The 12688-nt window shown below is 38.1% G+C and overlaps 1 long non-coding RNA gene across 1 annotated transcript in view; it reads left to right on the forward strand.

Moving 5' to 3' along the window:
- The window catches only part of LOC137500403 (uncharacterized), a 65584-nt gene that overhangs the window by 27726 nt on the left and 25170 nt on the right, over positions 1–12688 (forward strand). Inside the window, exon 4 of the long non-coding RNA XR_011018026.1 lies at positions 8302–8456. This is a non-coding gene — a long non-coding RNA (uncharacterized lncRNA). The remainder of the gene's footprint in view (positions 1–8301; positions 8457–12688) is intronic.

A 12688-nucleotide genomic window follows, 5' to 3' on the forward strand; every position in this document is an offset into this window, starting at 1 on the left:
GCCTTTTTAGGACAAAATTCATGCATATTTTGAAGATTTTGGATTTAATAGTGAATATTTGAACGTTTAATATTGCATAATATGACTTTTCTTCTGACTTTGGCGCATATATAATGGTAACTTGCATGATAGTGCCTTTTATGAATGTTGGTTTTCCATGTTACACAGTATGTCTATTACTGGGAGACGGAGAGAGTGTATTCCTGGTATCCTATGTTACAATCAAAGTTAGTACATACTGTAGAGGTCCTATAATCCAATTTAACCAAGCACTTTCTTATCCGTTGCTTGAATAAACATTGAAGTAAGCCGGAAGGCTCCACGTCGATATGTGTAATTTTTAGGAATAAGGTGTCCTAGTTATACATTGCTATAAATTGAACCGTAAATTGTGCATTACTCATTGATGGCTCATTTTTTCTTTTATGTTAGACGAACAAAACCGAACTTGTATCACTCTTCTGTGGTGCCGCGTTACTGTGATATTAGCTTCCAAACCTTGGTTTTGCATTGAATCCTCTTCTGTTGTTATCCTGGAATTTTCTACCCGGAACTCTCAATTGCCACACGTCTTTGTTATCGCAGCATACAATCGTTACCAGTTATTGAGAACATTCAAATGTGTCTGCAATCATCGCATGAGAAGTAGCTGGGGCATATACAGATAAGTTGAACAAAGTGATCCGTTCAGGTTATGATTTTGAATTCGTCAAGCCTATAAAAGACGTATTGTGGTAAAAGTGCAAATGACGTACAATTTGACCTCACTTTGTCCCAAAAGTCCACAATTAAGTATGCACCTGTCACTTCTTGTGACATAGAAAGGTCATTTTCTGTGCTTAAGAATGTGCTGACATATAAACGGATGAGCTAAAATCAATACTATTAGGAGAAATTAGTTGTTGTACAATGTTTCAAAAGGAATTGAATTTTGATAGTGCATATTTTCCAGTTTATTGTGCATGTTTTCCCATATGATCGTGCATGAATGCATGCATATTTTGAGATTTGATAGTGCATGGAAATCCGGGCTCTACTTATAAGTGTGACTGATGGAGCAATCTGTATACTGTTACACAGAAGAAATAGTGACTTGGAGGGATTAACTGGGTTTGTAATGCAGGGTTTTACACTACCAACACCTTCCGATTCATGCTGTACCGAACTGAAGCTCATCCATGTGGTTAAATGTCAATGTTTAGAGTTAATAGAGTTTTTGCACTCATGTACTCTAATGGGTAAAAACCTATTGTATCTTTAGTGCCTGAACATTTCATTATTAAGGTTACCATCGTGAAGTGTTACTATGCCATATGTCAACATTATGTTAGCTTTACCAGGGCCGTTCATTGGGTTAACATAATCATTTCGGGTGTACTTGGGCTAAGTGACTCAGGCGGTTAAAGCGCTGGCTTTCTGGCAGGTTCGATCCTGGCTCATTCCGGTGGTATTTGAAGGTGCCCAAATACGTCAGCCTCGTGTTGGTAGCTTTACTGGGACTAAATTCCAGCACTTTGATGTCTCCAAAAACCGTTAAAAAAAGTAGTTAGTGGGGTGTAAAGCCAATACACATTATTATTTTGGGTGTACTTCCCTTTCATTGGGCGCTGAACATATGAAATTGTCCACCACTTCAAAACTAAGGCAACAAATTTTGTTCATAGTTCTCATGAGACCGAATAAATTGAGGAATTTCGCACCTTAATTTATTTTTAAACATTCAAACTGAAGTTATAAATATTATTTTAACAGTTTTATCATGTATTTTCGTCTACCCAGCAATGTGAAATCTAAGAGAAAACGTTATTTGACTAATAAAATTTCTAAGTAATCAGCTTGTTGTTCTCTTTTCTATTAAAACTAGCAAATGTACCTGTGCTTCGCTGCGGTACTCTACATTGTATACGGATATAGAAGTAAATTACTGCATATGAAGTGAATAAGATTTTTAAATTGGATGTGTCTTGGCTTTATCCGAGAAACAGCATTGTGAAATCCACAGACGTTGTTTCCAATGTAAGTGTGATTTGCGGAATTGCGATGATAACAGCATGTCCACTTGTCTACTGCAATTCACAAAGAAGTTGGTACTTGTCATTTAACGGCAGGTCCCATTGCCTAGTGCGCGGCCAAAATCGATTTGGGGAGGTTTCATTACAATGGCAGACTCCATTTCCTACTTTCAGATAGATTACAGTTGAGGAACTTTTATTAAATTATTATATTTGCAAGGAACTTCCCTACTGCCAGTCAAAAGTGAGTTGCATTCTTATCATTATAATGGCAGACGCACTTTCTAATGCCAGTCAGCTTACTGCCAGTCACACCGAGTTGGTGAGTTCCCATTAAAATAGCAGGTCATTATGCCTAATGTCAGTCACATTTTAGATGGGTAAATTTGTTTATAATGGAAGACACCCTTGCCTACTGACAAACAGGATCGAGTAAAAGACTTTTGAAAAAAATTGCACGGTCCCTTGTCTTCTGCTAGTTGAATCGAGAAGGGAATTATGCATTAAAATAGTGCACAGGAGGTGGAGGACGACCCCATTCTTACTGCCTGTCAAAGTCGATGTGGGGAGGACTGATTACAATAGCAAACGCCCTCCTTCTGAGAGTCACTATCGATTTGCAAAGTATTTAACAACAATGGCAGACAAACCCTTTCTAAATCGCTACAAATCGACGTCATTGAAAGAATATAGTCGTCATACGGAAGTATATGGATATTTACCTTTATTTTCACAATAACTGCTGCTAAATGGTACATCAAATCAAAAACGTATTGTACGATAAGACGCACTTCCTGCCCACATTTAGCGATCTAAATGGGTGGTCCTATAATATGATCAAGTATCTCATCTATTCAAAGGTGAGATTGTTTTTGAAATTGGTGTAAGCTTTTCACATATAGAATTATTTTTCAGATGTGACAGCTTAAAACATACAATTTGGCACAAATACGGCTACTTGGTGGGTCAATATTCGTGTAGAATATGATGTTCCTATTTTTCCTATAAGTGTGTCAAACAATGAAAAATACTTGTAAAAATCATCAAATTTACGAACAATACGGAAATACGGCCAAATCTAATGTATAAGGGAGAGAGATACGACAAAATATCATAGGACCGAAGTTGTAGATCACTCCGAATTGAAACGAGATTGTGCCATCCGTTTTGTGTTACGACTTACCGTTTAGCCAACAAATAGCTCAAAAGGAATGTCTGCACAGTCATTAAAATTGCCTCCATATTTCGATATCTTTGGGGGTAAGAAGAGAAAAATTTGAACATCTTGGAATTTTTCCGTCGGTTAGGGACCAAAAGCTATAATTTAACCAAATTTCAATTTTCTACCTCGTCTGGCAGGTTGTGCCGCCATATTGATTTGGGGGGATGGGGGATAAAAAATTAGGAAATTCCCGAAAATTTTTAAGCCCACGAAACCTATAGGTTGTCTTTTTGGATAAATTATACGACTGCGTTCTTATGCTGAGCCCAAAATTTGAGGCCCCCAGCATGCCCCCTTGACGGAAATTTGAGAATTTTCAATTTTTCTAGGGATCCTGGGGTCATCAGCTTCTCCCGTACCAAGTTTCAAATTTCTGAGATTCCTGGAAGTGCCTAATTAATTCACGTCTTTTCTCATTTTTAAATGTTTATATATACATCACTCCAGACCGACTTGTTTTTATATATATAGATGACGAATAAGCATGAGCACGTTGAAAAGTGCAGACTTCCACTTCGAGATTCATAACTCCTAAACAGTGCATGATATTAACAAATGGTTTGTGCCATCACACGCCTCATTTATCGCTCTACATGTTTGTTTCTGAACCATTTCCTCGTATCTCCCATATTTAGGGAGTAAATTGAGTTCAAAATTTGAATAGGGTGAAATTTGGGTACATTTTTAACGTTTTACATTACTTTTTGCGTACTTCTGTATAAGCTAGAATCATGAAATTTGGTCCACATATGGCCCTTGATCGTGCCAATGCGCGAACCCAACGTGATGATCCTATCATTCTTATAAGTGTGTCAAACAATGAAATATACTTGTAAAAATCACCAAATTTACGAACAATCCAGAAATACGCCCAAATCTAACGTATAAGGGAGAGAGATACGACAAAATGTCATAGGACCAAAGTTGTAGATCACTCCGAATTGAAGTGAGATTGTGCCATCCGTTTTGTGATATGACTTACCGTTTAGCCAACAAATAGCTCAAAAGGAATGTCTGCATAGTCATTAAAATTGCCTCCATATTTTGATATCTTTGGGGGTAAAAAGTGAAAAATTTGAACATCTTGAAATTTTTCCGGCGGTTAGGGACCAAAAGGAAGTTATAATTTCACCAAATTTCAATTTTCTACCTCGTCTGGCAGGTTGTGCCGCCATCTTGATTTGGGGGGAAATGAGGAAATTCCCGAAAATTTTTAAGCCCACGAAACCTATAGGTTCTAATGCCAATATAATGGTCCGTTATTGGACATTATGAATTTTCCAGCTAACTCATTCTTGGTTGCCTACGTTTCGCCCTCGTGTGCTAAGTTAGGCTCATCAGTTGGGACTTAGCACACCACCCAATACGCAAGGCTAGTACATACCGTGGAGGCCACTGCATAGGCTATTTGAAGCCACCAGCAGTGCCAGTGCACTATGAGAGCTATGTCTCATTTCCAAAAATAGATGCCTGCCTGGCCATCAAATGATGCAGATGTTGATTCCCATAGGGAACCTAAAATATTTGTCCTGAATGAGTAAATTTATAATGCCAATATAATGGTCCGTTACTGGACATTATGAATTTTCCAGCTAACTCATTCTTGGTTGCCTGCGTTTCACCCTCGTGTGCTAAGTTAGGCTCATCAGTTGGGACTTAGCACACCACCCAAGATGCAAGGCTAGTGCATACCGTGGAGGCCACTGCATAGGCTATTTGAAGCCACCAGCAGTGCCAATGCACTATGAGAGCTATGTCTCATTTCCAAAAATAGATGCCTGCCTGGCCATCAAATGATGCAGATGTTGATTCCCATAGGGAACCTAAAATATTTGTCCTGAATGAGTAAATTTATAATGCCAATATAATGGTCCGTTATTGGACATTATGAATTTTCCAGCTAACTCATTCTTGGTTGCCTGCGTTTCGCCCTCGTGTGCTAAGTTAGGCTCATCAGTTGGGACTTAGCACACCACCCAAGACGCAAGGCTAGTGCATACCGTGGAGGCCACTGCATAGGCTATTTGAAGCCACCAGCAGTGCCAATGCACTATGAGAGCTATGTCTCATTTCCAAAAATAGATGCCTGCCTGGCCATCAAATGATGCAGATGTTGATTCCCATAGGAAACCTAAAATATTTGTCCTGAATCAGTAAATTTATAATGCCAATATAATGGTCCGTTATTGGACATTATGAATTTTCCAGCTAACTCACCATTATATTGGCATTATAAATTTACTGATTCAGGACAAATATTTTAGGTTTCCTATGGGAATCAACATCTGCATCATTTGATGGCCAGGCAGGCATCTATTTTTGGAAATGAGACATAGCTCTCATAGTGCATTGGCACTGCTGGTGGCTTCAAATAGCCTATGCAGTGGCCTCCACGGTATGCACTAGCCTTGCGTCTTGGGTGGTGTGCTAAGTCCCAACTGATGAGCCTAACTTAGCACACGAGGGCGAAACGCAGGCAACCAAGAATGAGTTAGCTGGAAAATTCATAATGTCCAATAACGGACCATTATATTGGCATTATAAATTTACTCATTCAGGACAAATATTTTAGGTTCCCTATGGGAATCAACATCTGCATCACCTATAGGTTGTCGTTTCGGATATATTATACGACTGTGCTCTTATGCTGAGCCCAAAATTGAGGCCCCCCAGCATGCCCCCTTGAGGGAATTTTGAGAATTTTCTATTTTTCTAGGGATCCTGGGGTCATCAGCTTCTCCCGTACCAAGTTTCAAATTTCTGAGATTTCTGGAAGTGCCTCATTAATTCACGTCTTTTTAAATTTTTAAATATTTATATATACATCGCTCCAGACCGACTTGCTTTTATATATATAGATATATGTGATTCTAGTTGATTATATGTGGTGCGTACTTGTTGGCGAAGCGTTTTCTTACGTGTAAAAGTGGTTTTCCCTATGATGTTACATGTACCATGTTAAATTACTGTTGTTTGTATAATATGTATGTGATATTTTCGTGTTAGCCAATACCAGCAATTCAGCTACTTTGGCTGCCATGTTTTTTTTAATATTACGGTCTGAGGATCGGAGTCGGCCTTGCATGTTGTAAAAGATCGTCGGGCGAGTCCGAATTCGACAAATGGGAACAGGTAAGGGAAGCAAAACAGTTATACGCAGTGGAATATCAAATCGTAAGCCAAGAGGGTTCCGGGAATGTAGTTACATTAAAGGAAATGGTAGTTTCAATAACAACAGCTACTTTTACTCCAGTAATATTTACTCTATACATTTCTGACAAGCGGGAGATAACAACTAACAATTGCAGGAACAATTTCAATGTGAGTTTAAGATAAGTTACTCAAAAATCTTAGCCCAAGATGATTAGTTGATTACATTACAGAAAGAAAAAAAAAAAAAGGAGTGTGTGTGTGTGTGGGGGGGGGGGGGGTGAAGACAACTTGGGTAAAGCAGTTGACCTAGATCATACATGTATACACATTTGTGTTGGTAAATTTACAAACACTAATGTGCCAAGGGGATATATTTGGACAATAAATAAGTGCAATATAAATTTAGGCAAGAAAATGAAGTTAACATGATCAGCAATCAAATTCACTGAAAATGTCTAAACAAATGATGAAGTAGAGGCTGAAGTTGTTAAATTCTTATACAAAGTATCCTAGGGGTCTATACACTCTGAATGATACCAAAATGTTTAGCAAGATATAGGATAGGGTGAGGAATTGTGGGAAGTTAGGAAACCAAGAGACACGACTGGAAGATTTTGTTGTTAGATGCACAAAGTAATGAGTCCAAAACACACGAGGATTTCCATAGTACATTAAAGGTTGGAAAAGTTCAGATGTACTGAATGATAACATTAGCCCTACAGTAGTTCAGAAGTCTGTAGCACGTTGACACAGAATAAAAAATAATGGCCCGTAAGTCGATGACTCCCCCAACTCCATCGAGAACCGAAGAATGGAATAATAAGAGAAGATATATATCACATTATTTGCTCTCTATACCTCACCTGAAAAATGGTTGCAGTGGATGGAGCAGAGAACCAGCTCTGTCCAAGATTACATGCTGACATATCCAGCAGTGAGCGGACTCTTGTTCAACCTGCTGGGTAAGGCAGGTGGCATGTATTTATATGAATGTAGGTTTGTTCTGGAATTTACAAGAAATAGAACTGACGTCAGGGGAGCGGGAGAGTGAGGTGATTGACCAAGATGGTGACCAGTATGTGAAGAACAAGAGTGGAGGAAGGTAGTTCTAGAATGAAGTACTGGGGATGTGCAAAGTAAGTCCAGAATATTTGTATCACAGTGCACCAGTGAGGATCTCTCCTCTAACGGGTTAGGGACCATCAGTGGATTATACAGCCCTAGCCATCTAAGCACAAGGAGGGCTATGACTCAGAATATGTCTGAGATGCCCACTCCCATTCCATAACAACTGGTATCCCATCTCTCAGGACCACTTACTAGGCTACTCAGCCGTCGCTCATGGTTCACGAACTAGGACGTGACTACACTACCCACACCATGAAACATATGCATTTTGCATAATAATTCATATGCTTATTCTTTTTATACTTTCTTCTGTAAAAATTATGGTAGGATTGACAGCAGTGCAGTATATGCTTGAAAGTTTTCAGATTTTCAATTAAAGATGTAAAAATTGCGTCTCGTTTACCTCCTCATATGGTTTTTCTTTTTATTCTTTCTCCCATGAAAAAATGTTGATAAGAGTGCGTCAGCCATATGGCTGATTGGTTTAGGAAATTTTATTGTGCCGCAGTTTGTGATAACATCTCGCAGTGTTTGAACTATGATGGGATTGATGTTACATTATGCCAATGGCAGTGCTTAATGGCACCAGCCATGATTCTTATTTTGTTCATAGTAGTGAGAGCTTCATGAAGACTTGTCATGATTTTCTTATTGACTATATATAATACGTTTATCTAAAGTCATGTAAAGAAAGATCATTTGCAAGGGGTATTAATTACCGTGTTAAATATAACTTTTTGTTGTGTGCTTTCTCAAGTTTTAATTAATTACTTAATATAATTACAGGAATATTATGACCAGAAAAGGTGATTTCATCAGTTGGATGTGGACTAACTATATTCAGAGCACTAAGACGGGTTGTCAGCTGGAAAGAGATGAAGAAGTACATCAGGACATCCGTTCGTTTGGAAGGAAATGAGAGAAACTTTACTTTGCCGTAGGTGAGTTAAAAATAAGACATATTGAATGTACAGTATTGTGTACATGTTCTAAGAATGTAGCTACAGTCATAAGTAATTTTAATAGACAGGGAACAAAGGCAGAAAAATACTCATAATTAACAAGTAAAGTTTAGGAATTTTACTTATCGTTCTCAATGCGATTTTATTTTGGTGTAAATAAATATCGCGCGAGATACATTGACTTCCTTACATAAAACCACTTTATTGCACTACGTCTATTCCTTAACAGCACACAATTATACGCAATTATACACAACACTAGTAAAAAATGAAATGAAATGGCGTATGGCTTTTAGCGCGGGGAGTGTCCGAGGACAAGTTCGGCTCGCCAGGTGCAGGTCTTTTGATTTGACTGCCGTAGGCGACCTGCACGTCATGATGAGGATGAAATGATGATGAAGACGACACATACACCCAGGCCCTGTGCCAGCGAAATTAACCAATTAAGGTTAAAATTCCCGACCCTGCCGGGAATCGAACCCGGGACCCCTGTGACCAAAGGCCAGCACGCTAACCATTTAGCCGTAGAGCCGGATAACACCAGCAAAGGACATACTGAAGCAATTCACTATTGATTCTATCAAGTACAGATATCAACAAGTTCTCAAACTGGTTCTTCACTTCACCATCACACAGTCAATTCTGAAAAGTACAGATATCAACATTCCACACACTGATTATTCACTTTGCCATCACAAGGCAAGACTGACTACCCTTTCGCTCAAGTCGATTCTGTCAAATACAGATATCACCCCACTCTAACCCACACTCTACATTCTCTTACTGCACTGTCTCAGTGACTGACTGACTGACTCTAAGTCTGTCAGCTCGATATACAAATATATACTGATCGACAAAAAGTCTAGAAATATTGATTTCTGGAAATGTTCTTGCAACACTCTAAATGGAGCACATCCGGACACACAAGAAATAATCGATCGATTGGCCTCTTGATTTGAATACAGGTAGATCGAATGTTTGATTGCGGTTTATAAACACATGTTTATACATGTATCTGGATAATAAATCATTACAGTAATTTTCCAGAAACCTCCATATGTAATAGAATGTTAGTGGATTATTCCCAGTATATGAATATTACAGAGTTTTTTTTACAGTTTTCGACTACACAGGTTTGGAGGTTAGACGTATTCACAATACGTATTTGAGGTTTTAATACTGTACAATACTCTCTTTTAGTCCAACCCTTCGTAAGGGTGTAGTGGCATCACGTGACAATCCTTTTGGTGATCTTCCTCAGGAGGTCTCTGCTTTGGGCATGGTGACTTGCTTGCTGTAAGCTCATCCACTGTACAATACACTTAAAATGTAATAAAAGATAATTAAAATATATTAAACATAGTCATTGAAGGTTTTACAAGTGTTAGGTTATGTGTAGGATGGGGTACATACAACATACTAAAGTAGTTTGGCAACACGGTTCTGATGGATGGGCCTTGATTTCAAGACAGTGATGTAATAATTAACTCTGGAGATTGTATTCAGTTTTTCAGTTTTGGAAGTGTAGTGCACTGCAGGAAAAATTTTGACTTCAAATTGTAGATCATGAGTATAGCATTTAAAAATCAGAGATTTAGCATTTTGATTCTCAAATTGAGCTTTTTGTCACATCTATACTTGTCAATTTTAGCGTTTTGTAGCAAATTGGTTAAAAATAGGCATAATTTGCAAAATTGCGCACACAACAGTTGGAATAAAATCATACTATTTAATCACACATTGCTCGTCAAACAGTTTTGAATACACTATGCAAAATAAGACAGACATCAACATAAGACTGCAAGAAGTACAGTAAAACCTCGTTAATTTGAAGTCGTTGGGACTCAAAAATTGGACTTCGAATTACGTGATTTCGAATTAACCGCCAATTCGCAATTCAGAAGTACCAACTCTTACCGCGTTACAAAATATTCTAAGGTCCGTTACTGCATGCAGTTAACCTTGATTCACAGTTTTTACCTTTCAAATGCCATGGAAAAAGAACTATTTCCAAAATGTATCCAAGAAGGTGCATTTACAGTATTCAAATAATGCACTTGGATATCTCACTGCCAAACATAACCTCATGCAACAAAAGAAAGAAAAAAAAGAAAAAAAAAAAAAAAGCACGATTCAAAGACAAGGAGAAACTTATGCTGGCTCCCATGTGCAAGTGCTTTATTCATTGGATTACTATACTGTTTGCATTTTAGATACCTTGAATTTACACAGGAAGTACCCGATGCCCTTAAAATTGAACTTCCTATGACTCTATCCTTGTACGATTTTCCGCCATGGTACTTCTCGTACTTCAGAAATGTAAACACTTGCCGTGTCACAAAGTGTTCTAAGACCCAGTAATACATGCAATCACCTCGATTCACAGTTTAAACTTTTCAAATGCCATGGAAAGAACTATTTCCGAAATGTGTCCAACAAGGTGCATTTACAATGTTCAAATAATGCACTTCGATAAATCAGTCAACGGATAAATCACTGACAAACATAACCTCACGCAACGAAAGAAAAAAATCACACAATTCGAAGACGAGGATAAATTATGCTGGTTCCCCTGTGCAAATGCATTATTTTTTGTATTTCTGTACCGTTTGCATTTTTAGATGCTTTCTACTGGCATGGAAAATGCCCGATGTCCTTATAACATTGTGGCTTATCGACTTTCCTATGACGAGGGATAAAGTTTCTTGCTTCCATGTGCATTGCAACGCACTACAATGACCCCCATTCCATTGTACGATTCTCCGGCTGGCACTTTCTCCTTTAAAAGCATAAGACCGTTTGGGCTTGCATTAAAATAAAGCAATGTAGTTTCGTCGACAATGACAATATTGTTCAGTGCCTACGAATTTATTATATGAGCCACGTTTTTTCATCAACTGTCGTCATCGCCATTGTTCGCGCATTCTGTTTTTCCGCACACTGCCTGTTGCGTGATATTACGGCGTTCCTTAAAGGATTGAATACAAAAGAATTCCGATTTCATTCAATTTAGCAATCATCAAGCGCACTGTAGACCCACCGAAGTAAGTGCGGAAAGCTACCACTCCACGTTCTGTAACAAGCGTTCTTCTTCTTCTTCTTCTTTTATGACCACATAGGATCACTTTAGTCAGTCCGTCGTTCAGGTCTCTTTGAAGGGATTGTTCGGGCTTTGCGGTCCTCCCAGTACTTCTTCAGACGCTCTATTATGACGTTCTATTATGACGCGAATAAATTTCGAGTTGAAATTACTCTGTAACATACTATTGTTTTAAACTGTAGAGGCAATTTCAAATTAAAAGTCTGAATTTTGGTAATGGGGCTGACATTGTACTTCGAATTACGAATTATCCGTATTTCGAATTAAACAATTTAAATAACATGCAAAACTGTATCTCATATTTCCGGGAACGAGAGCTTCTTCGAATTAGGCGGGATTTTGAATTAACCGATTTCGAATTATCGAGGTTCTACTGTATTAACATTATTAACACAACACACATCTTCATAGTATCCTCAATGAACGTCTGTTTCCCCGCTTTTTGCTCTTTTTGCCTTTCTATCCATTTCTGCTGTTGTGGCTTGCCATTTGACGCCACGCTGTTCACATGCTGGTTGGGAAAAAAATCGCTCCTTTAGTAGCACATGGTTTCTGCTCTTGCATTGGTTATCCAAAACATCTTTATTCTTCCTTTCAAGTCTTTGATTGCAAAGTCGGCACATCAGCATATCTGTATCGCTTACATAAAAGGATTCCGATTTGTATCTTTTGGCATGCTGTTTGATCACCACTTCGCTTCTACCCATGGCTACCAGACAATAAATCAGTACCATACTTTAAAACAGAACTAATACTCAACACCTATGTCAAGAGTAACAGACTATGATCAAGGGTGAACCAAGTGAATGAACGCGTGTGGTTGAAAGTGTATTAAGCTGTTTGTTTGGTTGTTCTTTGCACTGCTCTTTGGCCATTGAAAGTTATTCCACACATTGAAACATTTAAGGTGCTGTAATAATTCTTTCCCCTGAAATAAATAACAACATGTATCTTATTTTTAAGAAAAATGCATCGTTTTGAAAAAGTTATATGCTTATTTTGCGTAAAACCGAGAATTTCCGATTTGTTTAGCATAAATTGTATAAATTTGCATTTTGAACCAATTTAGCATTTTATCGCTAATTTGAAATCGCTAAAATCCACTTATAGG

This window comes from Anabrus simplex, chromosome 4 (genome assembly GCF_040414725.1).
Source record: "Anabrus simplex isolate iqAnaSimp1 chromosome 4, ASM4041472v1, whole genome shotgun sequence".
NCBI lineage: Eukaryota > Metazoa > Arthropoda > Insecta > Orthoptera > Tettigoniidae > Anabrus > Anabrus simplex.